Below are 17181 nucleotides of genomic sequence, written 5' to 3' on the forward strand. Positions count from 1 at the left end.
CGTCTCTGTCCCCCTCTATGTACTGCATAAGGTCACCTTGAGGACTGTGGCAGTCTTTATTGGATGTTCTGCCTGTCGGCGGCCATTTTGCAGAGAACCTTGCCTCTACTTAGATGCAGCAGAATCAAAACAGGCAGAGTGAAACGATGAGCGAGCAGTTGCTGTTGCTAGGGTGATAATAGGAGAGGGGAAAGCAGACAGATTGATATTCTGATCACATGGGCTAATAGAGCAGCTGCTCCCGCCAAGAACCGTGTGTGTGTGTGTGTGTGTGTGTGTGTGTGTGTGTGTGTGTGTGTGTGTGTGTGACTAATTGCCCTATAGGTGTACTGTATGCCTGAGTGTGTGTTTCTAAACTCTCTCTCTCTCTCTCTCTCTCTCTCTCTCTCTCTCTATTCTGTTTCTCTCTCTCTCTCTTTCTCTCCCTCTTTCTCTCTCTCTTTCTCTCTCTCTTTCTCTCTCTCACTCTACCCCCTTCTCTATTTTGTTTCTCAACTGAGACTGGTTTGTCAGTCCTACTGGCGCCCTCATGTGGTAATCCTTATCTAAATTGTGTCAGCAAATCACCAGAAGAAGTGTGACTGACATGCTGAACAGACCGGACACGTCGCACGTGCGAGCGTTGCAAAATAAATGTAGAAATCCCTGTTAATCAATTATTGCACCCACACTGATTGAAATACAAACTGTTGCCGGTTGTCATGGTAATACTATGAAAGTGTAGATGCCAATCACCATATAAGTTCAAAGATGAAGCCTGGAAGGAGGAGAGATCACTAGAGACGATTCAGTTGACCATTTTATGTGTGGATTAATTGTCGGAGTAGAGGACCTTGTGCATTTCAGGTAAAATAACAACTGAATGTTTATATCCCAGGACAAATTAGCTAGCAACAGCAAGCTGGCTAAATAGGACAAATTAGCTAGCAAGTGCAAGCTAACTAGCTAAAAATATATATATTTTTTTTTTTCACCTTTATTTAACCAGGTACGCTAGTTGAGAACAAGTTCTCATTTACAACTGCGACCTGGCCAAGATAAAGCATAGCAGCGTGAACACAGAGTTACACATGGAGTAAACAATTAACAAGTCAATAACACAGTAGAGAAAAAAAAGAGTCTATATACATTGCGTGCAAAAGGCATGAGGAGGTAGGCGAATAATTACAATTTTGCAGATTAACACTGGAGTGATAAATGATCAGATGGTCATGTACAGGAACGAATTGCAAAAATCGCTGAAGTTGGAGACTTTTATCTCCCTCACCAACTTCAAACATCTGCTATCTGAGCAGCTAACCATTTGGCTGCAGCTGTCCATAGTCTATCGGTAAATAGCCCACCCAATTTACCTACCTCATCCCCATACTGTTTATATTTATTTACTTTTCTGCTATTTTGCACACCAGTATCTCTATCTACACATGACCATCTGATCATTTATCACTCCTATGTTAATCTGCAAAATTGTAATTATTCGCCTACCTCCTCATGCCTTTTGCACACATTGTATATAGACTCTTTTTTTCTTTCTACTGTGTTATTGACTTGTTTATTATTTACTCCATGTGTAACTCTGTGTTGTCTGTTCACACTGCTATGCTTTATCTTGGCCAGGTCGCAGTTGTAAATGAGAACTTGTTCTCAACTAGCCTACCTGGTTAAATAAAGGTGAAATAAAAAAATAAAAACAGGTAGAGATACTGGTGTGCGAAAGAGCAGAAAAGTAAATAAATATAAACAGTATGGGGATGAGGTAGGTAAGGAGCCAGTGGGTCTGGTGACGAATATGTAGCGAGGGCCAGCCGACGAGAGCATACAGGTCGCAGTGGTGGGTGGTGCAAGGTGATTTGGTAACAAAACGGATGGCACTGTGATAAACTCCATCCAGTTTGCTGAGTAAAGTATTGGAAGCTGTTTTGTAGATGACATCGCCAAAGTCGAGGATCGGTAGGATAGTCAGTTTTACGAGGGTAAGTTAGTGTACTCACTGTTCTAGTGAACTCTCTGTTCTAGTGAACTCTCTGTTCTAGTGAACTCTCTGTTCTAGTGTACTCTCTGTTCTAGTGAACTCTCTGTTCTAGTGAACTCTCTGTTCTAGTGAACTCTTTGTTCTGAAGTCTTCTGTGTTTCTTTCCCAGGGGGCCGAGGGCAGAACGGCAGCCCTATCATCGTGTTCCCAGAGTTTTCTGCTTTTGGAGAGATTCAGGAGAGGGAGTTCCACAACGTTCTCACTTACTTGACCAACGTCCCCAGGTGAGATTCAACGTAGTGTACACACACACACACATGTGGACACACACACACCTTGATGTCCTACCCCTCTTGCTTCTTCGCAGACACTTTCTGTCTCCGAGCTACCTGCATTTATTATTCCCATGGTAACCAGTCAGATCAGAGGGAAGGAACGGAGGAGATACAGAAGGCTTTCTAACATGTTAAAACTTGTTGTAAACTTCCTTGTTCACCAGCCGCATTGTTCCTACTGTAGGTTCACGGGTTATCAACTCAGCCAATGGTATGGACTATATTTTCAGTGTCAGTGCTATCCGGGATCCTTGGGACAATCATACCCTAAACCTAACCTTAACCCCTCCCCTAAACATAACCCTTGCCTAACCCTAAATCTAACCTTTACCGTAACCATTTTGAATATCTACTTCAATGGGGGTAGGGATGTCCCAAGGATCCCTGATAGCATAAACCATATTTTCAGTGTGATCCAGGGCTCCCAAGTGGCGTAGAGGTTTAAGACACTACATCTCAGTGCACTACAGTCCCTGGGTCAAATCCAGGCTATATCACATCTGGCCGTGATTGGGAGTCCCATAGGGCGGCGCACAATTAGCCCAGCGTCATCCGGGATAGGCTGTCATTGTAAATAAGAAGCTGTTCGTAACTGACTTGCCTAGGTAAATCAAGGTACAAAAAAAGAAAAAATAATGTGTGGAACTGGCCAGCAGGTGGCACTAGAGTCTCATATACACCACAGGCTGTTACATGAGGCTCGAGGTAGAAGGGTGGGAATGTGTTAGGGGAAACCTCTGGTTATAAACTGTCATTTAAGGCTTGGTTTTTGCCTTACTATTATTGTCATTGTGCCAGTGAGAATGTTAGGTAAATGGATGTGTCTGTGCTGGGGTTGGGGATGGATATTGATGAGTAGTATACTACTCGTCAGTGTCCAGTTTCTTGACAACAAAGTTGACGGCATTCCTTTATACTTGTGTGTAAAAGGTAGTTGTGAAATTATTAGATTACTTGTTAGATATTACTACATGGTCGGGACTAGAAGCACAAGCATTTCGTTACACTGGCATTAACATCTGCTACCCATGTGTATGTGACCAATAAAATATGATTTGATTTGAGGTCGACGAGAGTGGAACATTCTCTGTTTCACGGAAACATGGCTCTCTCGGGATATATTGTCGGAATCGGTTCAGCGACCGGGCTTCTCCATGCATCACGCCGACAGAGATAAACACCTCTCTGGGAAGAGGAAGGACGGGGGTGTATGTTTCATGATTAACGACTCATTGTCTAATCATTACAACATACAGGAACTCAAATCCTTCTGCTCACCCGACCTAGAATTCCTTACAATCAAATGCTGGCCATTTTACCTACAAAAGGAGAATACTCATCAGTTATAGTCACAGCTGTGTACATTTCCCCTCAGGCAGACACCAAGACGGCCCTGAAGGAACTTTCCTGGACTCTAAGTAAACTGGAAACCATATATCCTGAGGCTGCATTTATTGTAGCTGGGATTTTTAACAAAGAAAATTTGAGAACAAGGCTACTCTAATTCTATCAGCCTATTGATTGCACTACGCGCGGGGGTAATACACTAGATCACTGCTACTCTAACTTCTGCGATGCATAAAAGCCCTTCCCTGCCCTTCCCTCGGAAAATCCGACCACGACGCTATCTTGCTCCTACCGTCTTATAGGCAGAAACTCAAACAGGATGTACCAGGGACGAGAACCATTCAACGCTGGTCTGACCAATCAGAAGCCACGCTTCAAGATTATTTTGATCACGCGGACTGGAATATCTTCCGGTGAGCCTCAGAGAACAACATTGACCTATACGCTGACTCGGTGAGTGAGTTTATAAAGAAGTGCATTGGAGATGTTGTACCCGTGGACGGATGGTGGCATTCCCAATAAACTGAAAGCGCGAACCACCGCATTTAACCATGGAAAGAGGTCGGAGAACATGGCTGATTATAAACAGTGTAGTTATTCCTTCCACAAGGCAATCAAACCAGCTAAATGCCGGTACAGAGACAAGGTGGAGTCGCAATTCAAAGGCTCAGGGTCTGCAGGAAATCACGGACTACAAAAAGAAAACCAGCCATGTCACGGACACCAAAGTCTTGCTTCCAGACAAACTAAACACCTTCATTGCCCATCTTTGAGGATAATACAGAGCCACAGGCCCGCTAACAAGGACTGTGCCCCGCATCCCCCCCCTCCTTCTCCGTTGCCGACATGAGTAAAACATTTAAACGTGTTAACCCTCGCAAGGCTGCTGGCCCAGACCAGACGGCATCCCTCAGAGTATGCACAGACCAGCTGGCTGCTGTATTTACGGACATATTCAATCTCTCCCTATTCCCAGTCTGTTGTCCCCACATGCTTCAAGATGGCCACCACTGTTCCTGTACCCAAGAAGGCAAAGATAACTGAACTAAATGACTACAGCCCCGTAGCAGCCACTTCTGTCATCATGAAATGCTATGAGAGACTAGTCAAGGACCATATCACCTCCACCTTACCGGCCACACCCACTTCGGTTTGTACACCGCCCCAACAGGTCCACAGACGACACAATCACCATCACACTGCACACTGCCCTATCCCATCTGGACAAAAGGAATACCTATGTAAGAATGCTGTTCATTGACTACAGCCTAGCATTCAACACCATGGTATCCTCCAAGCTCATCTTCAATCTGGAGGCCCTGGGTCTCATCCCTGCCCTGTGCAACTGGTTTCTGGACATTCTGATGGGCCGCCCCCAGGTGTTGAAGGTAGAAAACAGCATCTCCACTTCGCTGTCCCTCAACACTGGTGCCCCACACAAGGGTGCGTGCTCAGCCAACTCCTGTACTCCTTGTTCACCCACGACTGCATGGACATGTACGTCTCCAACAAGTTTTCGGACGACACAGCACTAATGGGCTTGATTACCAACGATGATGAGACAGCCTACAGGGAGGAGGTGAGGACACTCAGAGTGTGGTGTCAGGAAAATAACCTCTCACTCAACGTCAACAAAACAAAGGAGATGATCGTGGACTTCAGGAAACAGCAGAGGGAGCAACCCCCTATCCACATCGACGGGACAGTAGTGGAGAGGGTAGAAAGTTTTAAGTTCCTCGGCGTACATCACAGACAACCTGAATTGGTCCACCCACACAGACAGCGTGGTGAAGAAAGCGCAACAGTGCCTCTTCAACCTCAGGAGGCTGAAGATATTCGGCTTGTCACCAAAAGCACTTACAATCATTTACAGATGCACAATCGAGAGCATCCTGTCGGGCTGTATCACCGCCTGGTGATAACCCACTACGGCAACTGCTCCGCCCACAACCATAAGGCTCTCCAGAGGGTAGTGAGGTCTGCACAACGCATCACCGGGGGCAAACTACCTGCCCTCCAGGACACCTACACCACCCGATGTCACAGGAAGGCCATAAAGATCATCAAGGACAACAACCATCCGAGCCACTGCCTATTCACCCCGCTACCATCCAGAAGGCGAGGTCAGTACAGGTGCATCAAAGCAGGGGCCAAGAGACTGAAAAACAGCTTCTCTCTCAAGGCCATCAGACTGTTAAACAGCCACCACTAACATTTAGTGGCTGCTGACATACATGTAAAAAAAATGTATCACTAGCCACTTTAAACAATGCCACTTAATATAATGCTTACATACCCTACATTACTCATCTCATATGTATATACTGTACTCAATACCATCTACTGCATCTTGACTATGCCGTTCTGTACCATCACTCATTCGTATATCTTTATGTACATATTCTTCATCCCTTTACAATGTGTATAAGGTAGTAGTTGTGAAATTGTTAGGTTAGATTACTCGTTTGTTATTACTGCATTGGTCGGAACTAGAAGCATAAGCATTTCGCTACACTCGCATTTACATCTGCTAACCATGTGTATGTGACAAATAAAATTTGGGGAATTGACACTCTCTAATTGTTTTATATTTTTCACATTTTGTCAGGAAATGCAGCTCTGTCTCAGGTTCTGCTGTTATTCAGTGGTTGCACAGCCTTTCCTCTACAGGGAGACAGGTTTTCCTGTCTACCCTTCTCAATGGCAAGGCTGTGCTCACTGAGACTGTACTTTGTCAAGGTTTTTCTAAGGTTTTGATCAGTACACCATGGTCAAATATTTAGCCACAGTGTACTGTCGATGTGGGGCCAGATAACACTGCATTTCGCTTTGTGTTTGTGCTTGTGTTTCCCAATAAGCAATGTAGTTTTGTTTTGACTGTGTTGTAATTTGGTTTATTCTGATTGATTGGGTGTTCTGGTCCTGAGGCTTCAGTGTGTTAGTAGAACAGGTTTGTGAACTCAGCCCCAGGACCAGCTGGATGAGGTGACTCTTTTCTTTGCTCAGCTCCTGGCATTGCAGGGCTTGGTAATGATATGAGATCACTGGGGTCACTGTATTTCAGATGTCTCCAAAACTTAACTGCTCTTTTTTAACGTTTTTATTATTAGTGGATATTGGCCTAATTCTGCCCTGCATGCATTGTTTGTAGCTTTCCTCAGGACAATTTTACAGAACTCTGCATGCAGGGTTTCAATGGGGTGTTTGTCCCATTTGATGAAATCTTGTTTTGCAAGTGGACCCCACACCTCGCTGCCAAAAAGTGCAATTGGTTCAATTACATATTCAATTAGTTTTAGCCACATTTTAATAGGTATTTTAATTTGAAATTGTTTATTAATGGCGAAGAATGCTCTCTGCATGCTTTCACTCTCAGTTCATACACTGCCTCATTAAGGTGTCCATATTTTTTAAACCTACGTAATTGTAGTGTGTGCAGTATTCTATATATTGTGTACCAACTGAGAACTTTGGTCTAATTCCCTGAGATCTGGATCTTCTCTGGAAAATCATTATTTTAGTATTTTTGGGGTTTACTGCCAGGGCCCAGGTCTGGCAGGACTGCTCTAGCAGGTCCAGACTCTGCTGTAGGCCATGTGCTGTGGGTGACAGCAGGCATAGGTCATCTGCAAAGAGTAGATATTTAACCTCTGAATTGTGGAGACTAACTCCAGGGGCTGAGGATTTTTCTAGAACAGTGGCCAATTCGTGGATGGAAATATTGAAGAGTGCAGGGCTCAGATTGTAACCATGACGGAGGCCCCACCCCTGGTTAAAGAATTCTGTTATTTTCTTGCAAATTTTAATGCTGCACGTATTGCCAGTATACATTGATTTAACTATGTCATATGTTTTACCCCCTACACCACTTTCAATAACTCTGTAGAACAGTCCTGTATGCCAAATAGAATCAAATGCTTTTTGGAAGTCGATAAAGCAAGCGTACATTTTGGTATTATTTTGGTGGATATGTTTATCTATCAGGGTGTGTAGGGTGTAAATATGATATCAGTCGTGCGATCAGTCGTGCGATGTTTCGGTATAAATCCAGTTTGCATTTTACTCAATACATTGTGCTTATTAAGGAAGTCTAGAACTCTTACATTTATAATACTACAGAAAACCTTCCCCCGGTTACTGTTCACACATATGCCTCTGTAATCGTTAGGGTCAAATTTGTCTCCGTTAAAGATTGTGGTTATGAGTCCTTGATTCCAGATGTCAGGGAAATAACCTACACTCAGGATCAAATTAAACCATTCTAAAATAGCCAATTGAAATGTTGCACTAGTGAGTTTTAGCATCTCATGTAGGATGCAATCAGGTCCACATGCTTTTTTAAATTTGAGGGCCTGAAGTTTCTTATTGAGCTCCTGGTCAGTAATTGGGGAGTCCAATGGATTTTGATTGTCCTTTATAGCTTTTTCTAATCCATTCAATTTCTCATGAATCTTGCTTTGTTCTGCGTTTTTGTCATTTGAACAGTGTTGTATAGTGTTTTAAAATGGGTTGTCCATATGTCACCATTTTGTATCACTAATTCCTCTTGTTTCTATTTATTGTTTTGCCAGAAGTTGTGTGTGTTTATGGACTCAGCTCGTGTCAGCTGCTTGCTGTTGTACTGTGCTGTTTTGGTTCTGAGTGTACGTTTATAGAGTTTTTAAGTCTCACAGTAATGAAGGCGTAATTCACCAGTATTTGGGTCTCTGTGCTTTTGGTTGGATAGTGTTCCAAGTTTTTTCCTTATAATTTTACAATCTGCATCAAACCAGTTGTCATCTGTGATCTTTTTTCATTTTTTTGTGATTCTTTTGCCATTTGCCTGAATATATAGTTGGTGTTTTTACTGCTAGATTGATGCCTTTTTCACTGTGAGTGAATGTGGTATCCAGAAAGTTATCTGAGAGTGTCTGGATATTTTGGTTACAGGTTGCTTTCTGGTATAGTTCTGTGCTGTCTACTGTACTGTGGCCAAGAGGTGAGCAGTAGGTGAATCTCCCCAAAGAGCCCCCCCGTAACCTACCATTGACAAAGTACAGACCCAGGAGAGAGCGACAGAGAAACACAGAGAGAGAGAGAAACACAGAGAGAGAGAGAAACACAGAGAGAGAGAGAAACAGAGAGAGAGAGAGAGAGAGAGAGAGAGAGAGAGACAGAGAGAGAGAGAGAGACAGAGAGGGGAGAGAGAGACAGAGAGAGAGGGGCAGAGAGAGACAGAGAGACAGAGAGAGAGAGGCAGAGAGAAAGACAGTGATACAGAGACACACGCAGACAGAGAGAGAGAGAAAGAGAGAGAGAAAGAGAGAGAGAGAGAGAGAGAGAGACGCAGAGACAGAGAGAGAGACACAGAAAGAGAGACAGAGAGAGACAGAGAGAGAGAGAGAGACGCAGAGACAGAGAGAGAGACACAGAAAGAGAGACAGAGAGAGACAGAGAGAGAGAGAGAGACGCAGAGACAGAGAGAGAGACACAGAAAGAGAGACAGAGAGAGAGACAGAGAGAGAGACAGAGAGAGAGAGAGAGAGAGACAGAGACAGAGAGAGAGACACAGAAAGAGAGACAGAGAGAGAGAGAGAGAGAGAGAGAGACACACAGAGAGACGCAGCGAGAGAGCGAGAGATAGAGAGAGAGAGACAGACACCGAGATAGCGACTGCACCTGCGCTCCTCTCCATCAGCCCATCCCCAGGCTTTCTGGCTGGCCACCCCTCAGCCAGGCGGAGGCTGAGTGCTCTCCCTCCAACACAGTAACACACACAGAGACACACCTCTTCCCTTCTGTCCTTCTTCTGCCTGTTTTCACTTTCAATATGGAATTATTTATCCTTTTTCTCTGTGGGAGGATTTGGGTTAGCAAAGTTGTTGTTGTGTGAGGAGGAGAGGAACCGTTGAGGAGGAGTGGAGACATTCTGTTCATCAGTTTGCTGTGCTGGCAGGGTTTGCTGCTGAGGTGTGCGCTCACGTGTCACCTCTAAAAGGAGTCAGTGAGACAGTGAGTGTGTGAGCGTGCACAGTTGATTCTGCTGACTGGCACATGGGATTGACTTTGATTCCTCCACCTGAACCCCTCTCCTGAGCTACCTGCTCTCACAGTCTCAAGTGAGAATGAGACGTTCATCTTTGTTTCTCAAACGTAACATTTTGACATTGTTCCAAAAGTAACATTTCAAACTCCAAATGGTTACGGTAAGGGTTAACTTCGTATGGGCAGGTGGGAAGGTAGCGTCCCACCTGGCCAACATCCGGTGAAATTGCAGAGCGTGAAATTCAAACCACAGAATTATCAATATTTAACTTTCATAACATCACAAGTGTAATACATCAAAATAAAGCTTAACTTCTTGTTAATCCAGCCGCTGTGTCAGATTTCAAAAAGGCGATGTAAGAAATGCCTTACCTTTGATGATCTTCTTCTGTTGGCACTCCAAAAGGTCCCAGTTACATCACAAATGGTCCTTTTGTTCGATAATGTCCTTCTTTATATCCATACAAACTAAGTTTAGCTGGCATGCTTCAGTCAATAATCCACCCAGCTTCCCTCCATCAAAATGCATACAAAATGAATCACAAAAGTAACTAATAAACTTTTCCAAACAAGTCAAACAACGTTTATAATCAAACCTCAGGTACCCTAACATGTAAATAAAAGATACAAATTTAAGACGGAGAATCGTTATTGTCTTTACCGGAGAAAAATACCAAAGAACGCTCTCTCATTCACACGCTTGGAAACACTACAGCCAAAATGGGAGCCACCTAGAAAAACTACAATTTTGGGGTAATTTTTCCAAAAACCAGCCTGAAACTCTTTCTAAAGACTGTTGACATCTAGTGGAAGCCCTAGGAACTGCAATCTGGGAGGACTTGGCCTCATAATAAAAGTGACAGCAATTGAAAATAGTGGTAGGCTGAACATTTTGGGGGGGGTTGTCCAAATATATCCAAATTATATGCATATCCTAGTTTCTGGGCCTGAGTAGCAGGCAGTTTACTTTGGGCACGCTTTTCATCCGGACGTGAAAATACTGCCCCCTACCCAAAAGAGGTTAAGGTTTGGGATAGACTTAAAACAAAAATATTTGAACTTGCAACCTTTGGAATCAGAGGCAAATGCTTACACCCATGCATCCATCCCCTTCCACAACACGCTGTCAACACCGAAACCTACTTTAAGGTAACAGTACTTACTGTTGCCCCTAGTGGCCAGTTTCCACGTCATTGGACCTGTTCTCTGTGTGTGGATTGGACCTGTTCTCTGTGTGTGGATTGGACCTGTTCTCTGTGTGTGGATTGGACCTGCATTCTCTGTGTGTGGATTGGACCTGCATTCTCTGGGGGACCAGTAACTTTTTTTTTTGCCTTTATTTAACCAGGTAGGCTGGTTGAGAACAAGTTCTCATTTACATCGGCGACCTGGCAAAGATAAAGCAAAGCAGTGTGACAGAAACAACACAGTTACACACGGAATAAACAATAAACAAGTCAATGACACAGTAGAAAAAAAGAAAGTCGATATACATTGTGTGCAAAAGGCTTGAGGAGGAAGGCAATAAATAGGCCATAGGAGTGAATAATTACAATTTAGCAGATTAACACTGGAGTGATAAATGAGCAGATGATGATGTGCAAGTAGTGATACTGGTGTGCAAAAGAGCAGAAAAGTAAATAAAAACAGTATGGGGATGAGGTAGGTAGACTGGGTGGGTGGGTTATTTACAGATGGACTATTTACAGCTGCAGCTATCGGTTAGCTGCTCAGATATCTGATGTTTAAAGATGGTGAGGGAAATAAAACTCTCCAACTTCAGCTATTTTTGCAATTCGTTCCAGTCACTGGCAGCAGAGAACTGGAAGGAAAGATGGCCTAATGAGGTGTTGGCTTTGGGGCTGTTCAGTGAGATATACCTGCTGGAACGTGTGCTATGAGTGGGTGTTGTTATCGTGACCAGTTAACTGAGATAAGGCAGAGCTCTACCTAGCATAGACTTATAGATGACCTGGAGCCAGTGGGTCTGGTGACGAATATGTAGCGAGGGCCAGCCGACTAGAGCATACAGGTCGCAGTGGTGGGTGGTACAAGGTGATTTGGTAGCAAAACGGATGGCACTGTGATAGACTGCATCCAGTTTGCTGAGTAGAGTATTGGAAGCTATTTTGTAGATGACATCTCCGAAGTTGAGAATCGGTAGGATAGTCAGTGTTACTAGGGTAAGTTTGGCTTTGTTGCGAAATAGAAAGCCGATTCTAGATTTGATTTTGGATTGGAGATGTTTAATATGAGTCTGGAAGGAGAGTTTACAGTCTAACCAGACACCTAGGTATTTATAGTTGTCCACATATTCTAGGTTGGAACCGTCCAGGGTGGTGATGCTAGTCAGGCGTGCGGGTGCAGGCAGCGAACTGTTGAAAAGCATGCATTTGGTTTTACTAGTGTTTAAGAGCAGTTGGAGGCCACAGAAGGAGTGCTGTATGGCATTGAAGCTCGTTTGGAGGTTAGTTAACACAGTGTCCAAAGAAGCGCCAGAAGTATACAGAATGGTGTCGTCTGCGTAGAGGTGGATCAGGGAATCGCCCGCAGCAAGAAGGACTTGAAGGACTGTATGCCTCTCTCACCGTGGACTAAGGACAGTGTTTTTGAAGCATCTTTACCTTGCCTGTACCTAAGCTGACTGAGTGGGTATGTGTTTCTACTCTGGCCTGACAGAGAGATACTACTAGTGCAGTAGACACTGTCATCTCTATCCTCTCTCACCATTGTGGTTCAATGTTCATTCTCTGGTCATGTCCAGTCACTGTGGTTCTACGTAATCCTATTCCTCTCTCTCCAGTCTCCAGCTGTGTTCTTGTTATGGTCATGTGTGGTGGGGTCAGGTGTTAGTTGTTGTGTTGACCGTGGTCCTCCTTTCTCTCTTTTCCAGTCTGTCTGCAGCAGGAGTGGGTTTCATTCTGGTCATTGACCGAAGGCAGGACCGATGGGCTGCTGTCAAGGGGACCCTGCTCCGCATCGCAGTGAGTAACCGCGTGTGTGTTTCTGGCGAGTGTGTGTGTGTGTGTGTGTGTGTGTGTGTGTGTGTGTGTGTGTGTGTGTGTGTGTGTGTGTGTGTGTGTGTGTGTGTGTGTGTGTGTGTGTGTGTGTGTGTGTGTGTGTGTGTGTGTGTGTGTGTGAGTGAGTCTCTCTCTCTCTCAATACCTGGTGTTTCCTGTCCAGTCACAGCTGGTGGTCAGGCCGTCTCTCTCTCTCTTACTTCCTCTCTCTCTATCTTTCGGTCTCTCTCTTGCTCTCTCTTTCTCTCTCACAATCTCTGTTTCCTGCTAGATGACAGCTTGCTGGCAGCTGAATAAAGTGTGTGAGCTGTGAGGAATATTATCTCTACATTGGTTACGTAGGGTGTTTCTTTATTTGTGCTGAGATGATGCGTGGTTTTAGTGCCATAATGGTCCGTCCATTAATAGCACAGGATTTCCAATGTCTTTTTCTTTTGTACAAAATTACTACACCATTTATGAGATCCTTCCGAACCTTATCAAATAAGGAACAATACGTAGCTGAACATGATTCATATCGATTTGAATCAATACCTAAATCGTAAGTGATATTTAACCCCATAGGTAGTATACAATACAGTACATTATAGGATTACATCCTTGGTTTCAGCACCACAGTAGCATGGACAGCTACTCACACAGGCAAGTAGGTGTCTATAGGTTCTCTGTGATTAACACGGAATCCTCGTCATCTTTAGTTTCAGTGAAAATAAAATAATTTGTGGGAGGGAGGGAAAGAGGGAGAGAGAGCATTTCCTAGACAGGGGAGGATATATAGAGACAGAGGTGAATATGACGGTCCAGATTCCACTGGGACATGAAACGGCCGTGGCCGCGGGAAGTACAGGTGGTGCAGCGCCCGCTGAACAATCAGAATAATAAACAAACGAAAGCACCCCCATCCCCAAACATCTTCTCGTGGCCACGTCCCTCGTTCATTTCAGCTTTATTAATCCCACAATTGGAACTTTTATGGCCTGACAGGCTGAAAATGGGAGGCAGTCAATCACCGCTGGAACGGCAGCCTGATCTGGATAGTTCTTCCAGGCTAAATGACACACACACACACTTACACAGGCACACACACACACACATAGACCCACACTCCCACTACACATGCAGGCACACACACACTCACACACACAGGCCGTGTAATGAACAGTAATGAAGGCTTGCCTGTGTTGAGAGGACACATCCCAGACCTAATTATAAATCAGTTACGTTGCGGTCAAACGGTTACATCCCTCATCTGGGAGTCAGACTAGTTCCTTGTATTTACCAACCCTCCTTTTCAATACAACTCCTATTAAATTGCATTACATTAATGTATTCCTCTGCCTTGCTTGTCACCAGCGGTTGTTGTTGTTTTGTAGGCTATATTGCTAGTGAATAACCAGTCGCTTTTATAGACTGCTGTACTGTAGGGTCAGAGGTCATTTAGAGCTCTCCCTAGTTGGGCCGCTCAGCAGAGAGGAACAGTTCACTCATTCATTCATTCATTCATTCATTCATTCCATTAAGTTCCTGTATCCCAGAGTTAACTCCATTAACTTCCTGTATCCCAGAGTGGTTGATTAGTTAACTCCATTAACTTCCTGTATCCCAGACTGGTTGATTAGTTAACTCCATTAACTTCCTGCATCCCAGAGTGGTTGATTAGTTAACTCCATTTACTCCTGTATCCCAGAGTGGTTTATTAGTTAACTCCATTAACTTCATGTATCCCAGAGTGGTTTATTAGTTAACTCCATTAACTTCCTGTATCCCAGAGTGGTTGATTAGTTAACTCCATTTACTTCCCGTATCCCAGAGTGGTTGATTAGTTAACTCCATTAACTTCCTGTTTCCCAGAGTGGTTTATTAGTTAACTCCATTAACTTCCTGTATCCCAGAGTGGTTGATTAGTTAACTCCATTTACTTCCCGTATCCCAGAGTGGTTGATTAGTTAACTCCATTAACTTCCTGTTTCCCAGAGTGGTTGATTAGTTAACTCCATTAACTTCCTGTATCCCAGAGTGGTTGATTAGTTAACTCCATTTACTTCCGTTATCCCAGAGTGGTTGATTAGTTAACTCCATTAACTTCCTGTATCCCAGAGTGGTTTATTAGTTAACTCCATTAACTCCCTGTATCCCAGAGTGGTTGATTAGTTAACTCCATTAAGTTCCTATATCCCAGAGTGGTTGATTAGTTAACTCCATTTACTTCCGTTATCCCAGAGTGGTTGATTAGTTAACTCCATTAAGTTCCTGTAGAGGCTTAGATCTGTCATTAGTGCTTTAGGCGTTTTCTGACTCTCTTCAATCAAATGTGTGTTTACGCAGAGTTCATTAGCTAATAAAAACTGCATTAGTTTACGCATTAAGTCAGGAATGGGAATCCCTGACTCCACAACTGGCTGAAGCAGTAACCTTGATCTTGCTGTGATCTTAAGTCAGGGATACAGGCTGCAGGGATACAGGCTGCAGGGATACAGGCTGCAGGGATACAGGCTGCAGGGATAAAGGCTGCAGGGATACAGGCTGCAGGGACACAGGCTGCAGGGATACAGGCTGCAGGGATACAGGCTGCAGGGATACAGGCTGCAGGGATACAGGCTGCAGGGATACAGGCTGCAGGGATAAAGGCTTCAGGGACACAGGCTGCAGGGATACAGGCTGCAGGGATACAGGCTGCAGGGATACAGGCTAATTCAGCTCCTAATTATAGTGTCTGGGGGTCTGCTTTTATAATAGTCTCTGTAGCAGGGCATCCAAGGTCTCAGCCTTATTCTACCCTTGAATGAATACAGTACCTACTCTTAAATTGTGTGTGTGTGTGTGTGTGTGTGTGTGTGTGTGTGTGTGTGTGTGTGTCTGTCTGTCTGTCTGTCTGTCTGTCTGTCTGTCTGTCTGTCTGTCTGTCGACTGCTGCATTCAACAAGCTCTTACAGTCTCACGTCGTCAGAATTAGACATTCATCCATGTTTCTCAAGCGTCAAATTTAGAAGTGTTTAAGGTTAAGTTTAGACATTAACTCTACATTTTTAAGATTAGGGTTAACTCTGACATTTTAAGGTTTGGCATTAACTCAGAATGGTCAAGGTTAGGGTTAAGGTTCAGTGGTGTAAACTACTTAAGTAAAAAATTTTTGGGGGTATCTGTACTTTACTATATATATTTTTCACAACTTTTACTTCGCTACATTTCCAAAGATAATAATGTACTTTTTACTCCATACATGTTCCCTGACACCCAAAAGTACTTGTTACATTTTGAATGCTTAGCAGGACAGGAAAATATGGTCTAATTCACATACTTCTCAAGAGAACATGCCTGGTCATCCCTATTGCCTCTGATCTGACGGACTCACTAAACACAAATACTTTGTTTGAAAAATGTCTGAGTGCTGGAATGTGCCTCTGGCTACCCATACATTTAAAAAACAAGAACATCGTGCTGTCTGGTTTGCTTAATATAAGGAATTTGAAACGATTTACTGCGGCATCAAAAATGATTAAGTCCCCTTGATTTATTCCACATTTGTGACTCACAACCTGGATTCTGTCTTATGTAGCAACATTTGAATTTCTGTTTTTTACATTGGATAAAAGTAGAAACTCAGAACTGCAAAATGGTATATCATATACTGCATTTGAGGAAACAATGGGAAAGTGATTCTGCTTTGAAGTTTGATCAACTTGTAAACACACTTTTGAGAAAACAGTAGTACTATTGGAGAGTCCTTCTTTGTCTCCATCAACACTCCATCCATCCTACATTATGCACGCAGTGGCATCTTGGTAACACAGAGATAAATGTCACAACCTGCTATCCTGAGGTGTCAAATGTTCTTATACCCATCTCTCTCTCTCTATCCCTCTCTCTCTATCCCCCCTCTCTACCCCCTCTCTATCCCTCTCTCTCTATCCCTCTCTCTCTATCCCCCTCTCTATTCCTCTCTCTCTACCCCCTCTCTATCCCTCTCTCTCTATCCCTCTCTCTCTATCCCCCTCTCTATTCCTCTCTCTCTCTATCCCTCTCTCTCTATCCCTCTCTCTCTATCCCTCTCGCTCTCTATACCCCCCTCTCTACCCCTCTCTATCCCTCTCTCTCTATCCCTCTCTATCTACCCCCTCTCTATCCCTCTCTCTCTACCCCCCTCTCTATCCCTCTCTCTCGACCCCCCTCTCTATCCCTCTCATGATCCCTCTCTCTATATCCCTCTCTCTCTACCCCCTCTCTATCCCTCTCTATCTACCCCCTCTATCCCTCTCTCTCTACCCCCCTCTCTATCCCTCTCTCTCTACCCCTCACTCTCCCTCTCTCTATCCCTCTCTCTCAACCCCCCTCTCTATCCCTCTCATGATCCCTCTCTCTCTATCCCTCTCGCTCTATCCCCCTCTCTACCCCTCTCTCTATCCCCCCCTCTATCACTCTCTCTGTCCCTCTCTCTATCCCTCTCTCTCTCCCCCTCTCTACTTCCCTCTTTATCCCTCTCTCT

The 17181-nt window shown here is 44.1% G+C and overlaps 1 protein-coding gene and 1 pseudogene across 1 annotated transcript in view; one reads left to right on the plus strand and one right to left on the minus strand.

The window, feature by feature from the left end:
• The window catches only part of LOC135519031 (CRACD-like protein), a 555588-nt gene that overhangs the window by 520812 nt on the left and 17595 nt on the right, over positions 1-17181 (minus strand). The window lies entirely within an intron of this gene.
• Positions 1-17181, plus strand: part of LOC135519460 (guanine nucleotide exchange factor DBS-like) — a 56982-nt pseudogene that overhangs the window by 3926 nt on the left and 35875 nt on the right.

The sequence above is a fragment of the Oncorhynchus masou genome, chromosome 29 (genome assembly GCF_036934945.1).
Source record: "Oncorhynchus masou masou isolate Uvic2021 chromosome 29, UVic_Omas_1.1, whole genome shotgun sequence".
Lineage (NCBI taxonomy): Eukaryota > Metazoa > Chordata > Actinopteri > Salmoniformes > Salmonidae > Oncorhynchus > Oncorhynchus masou.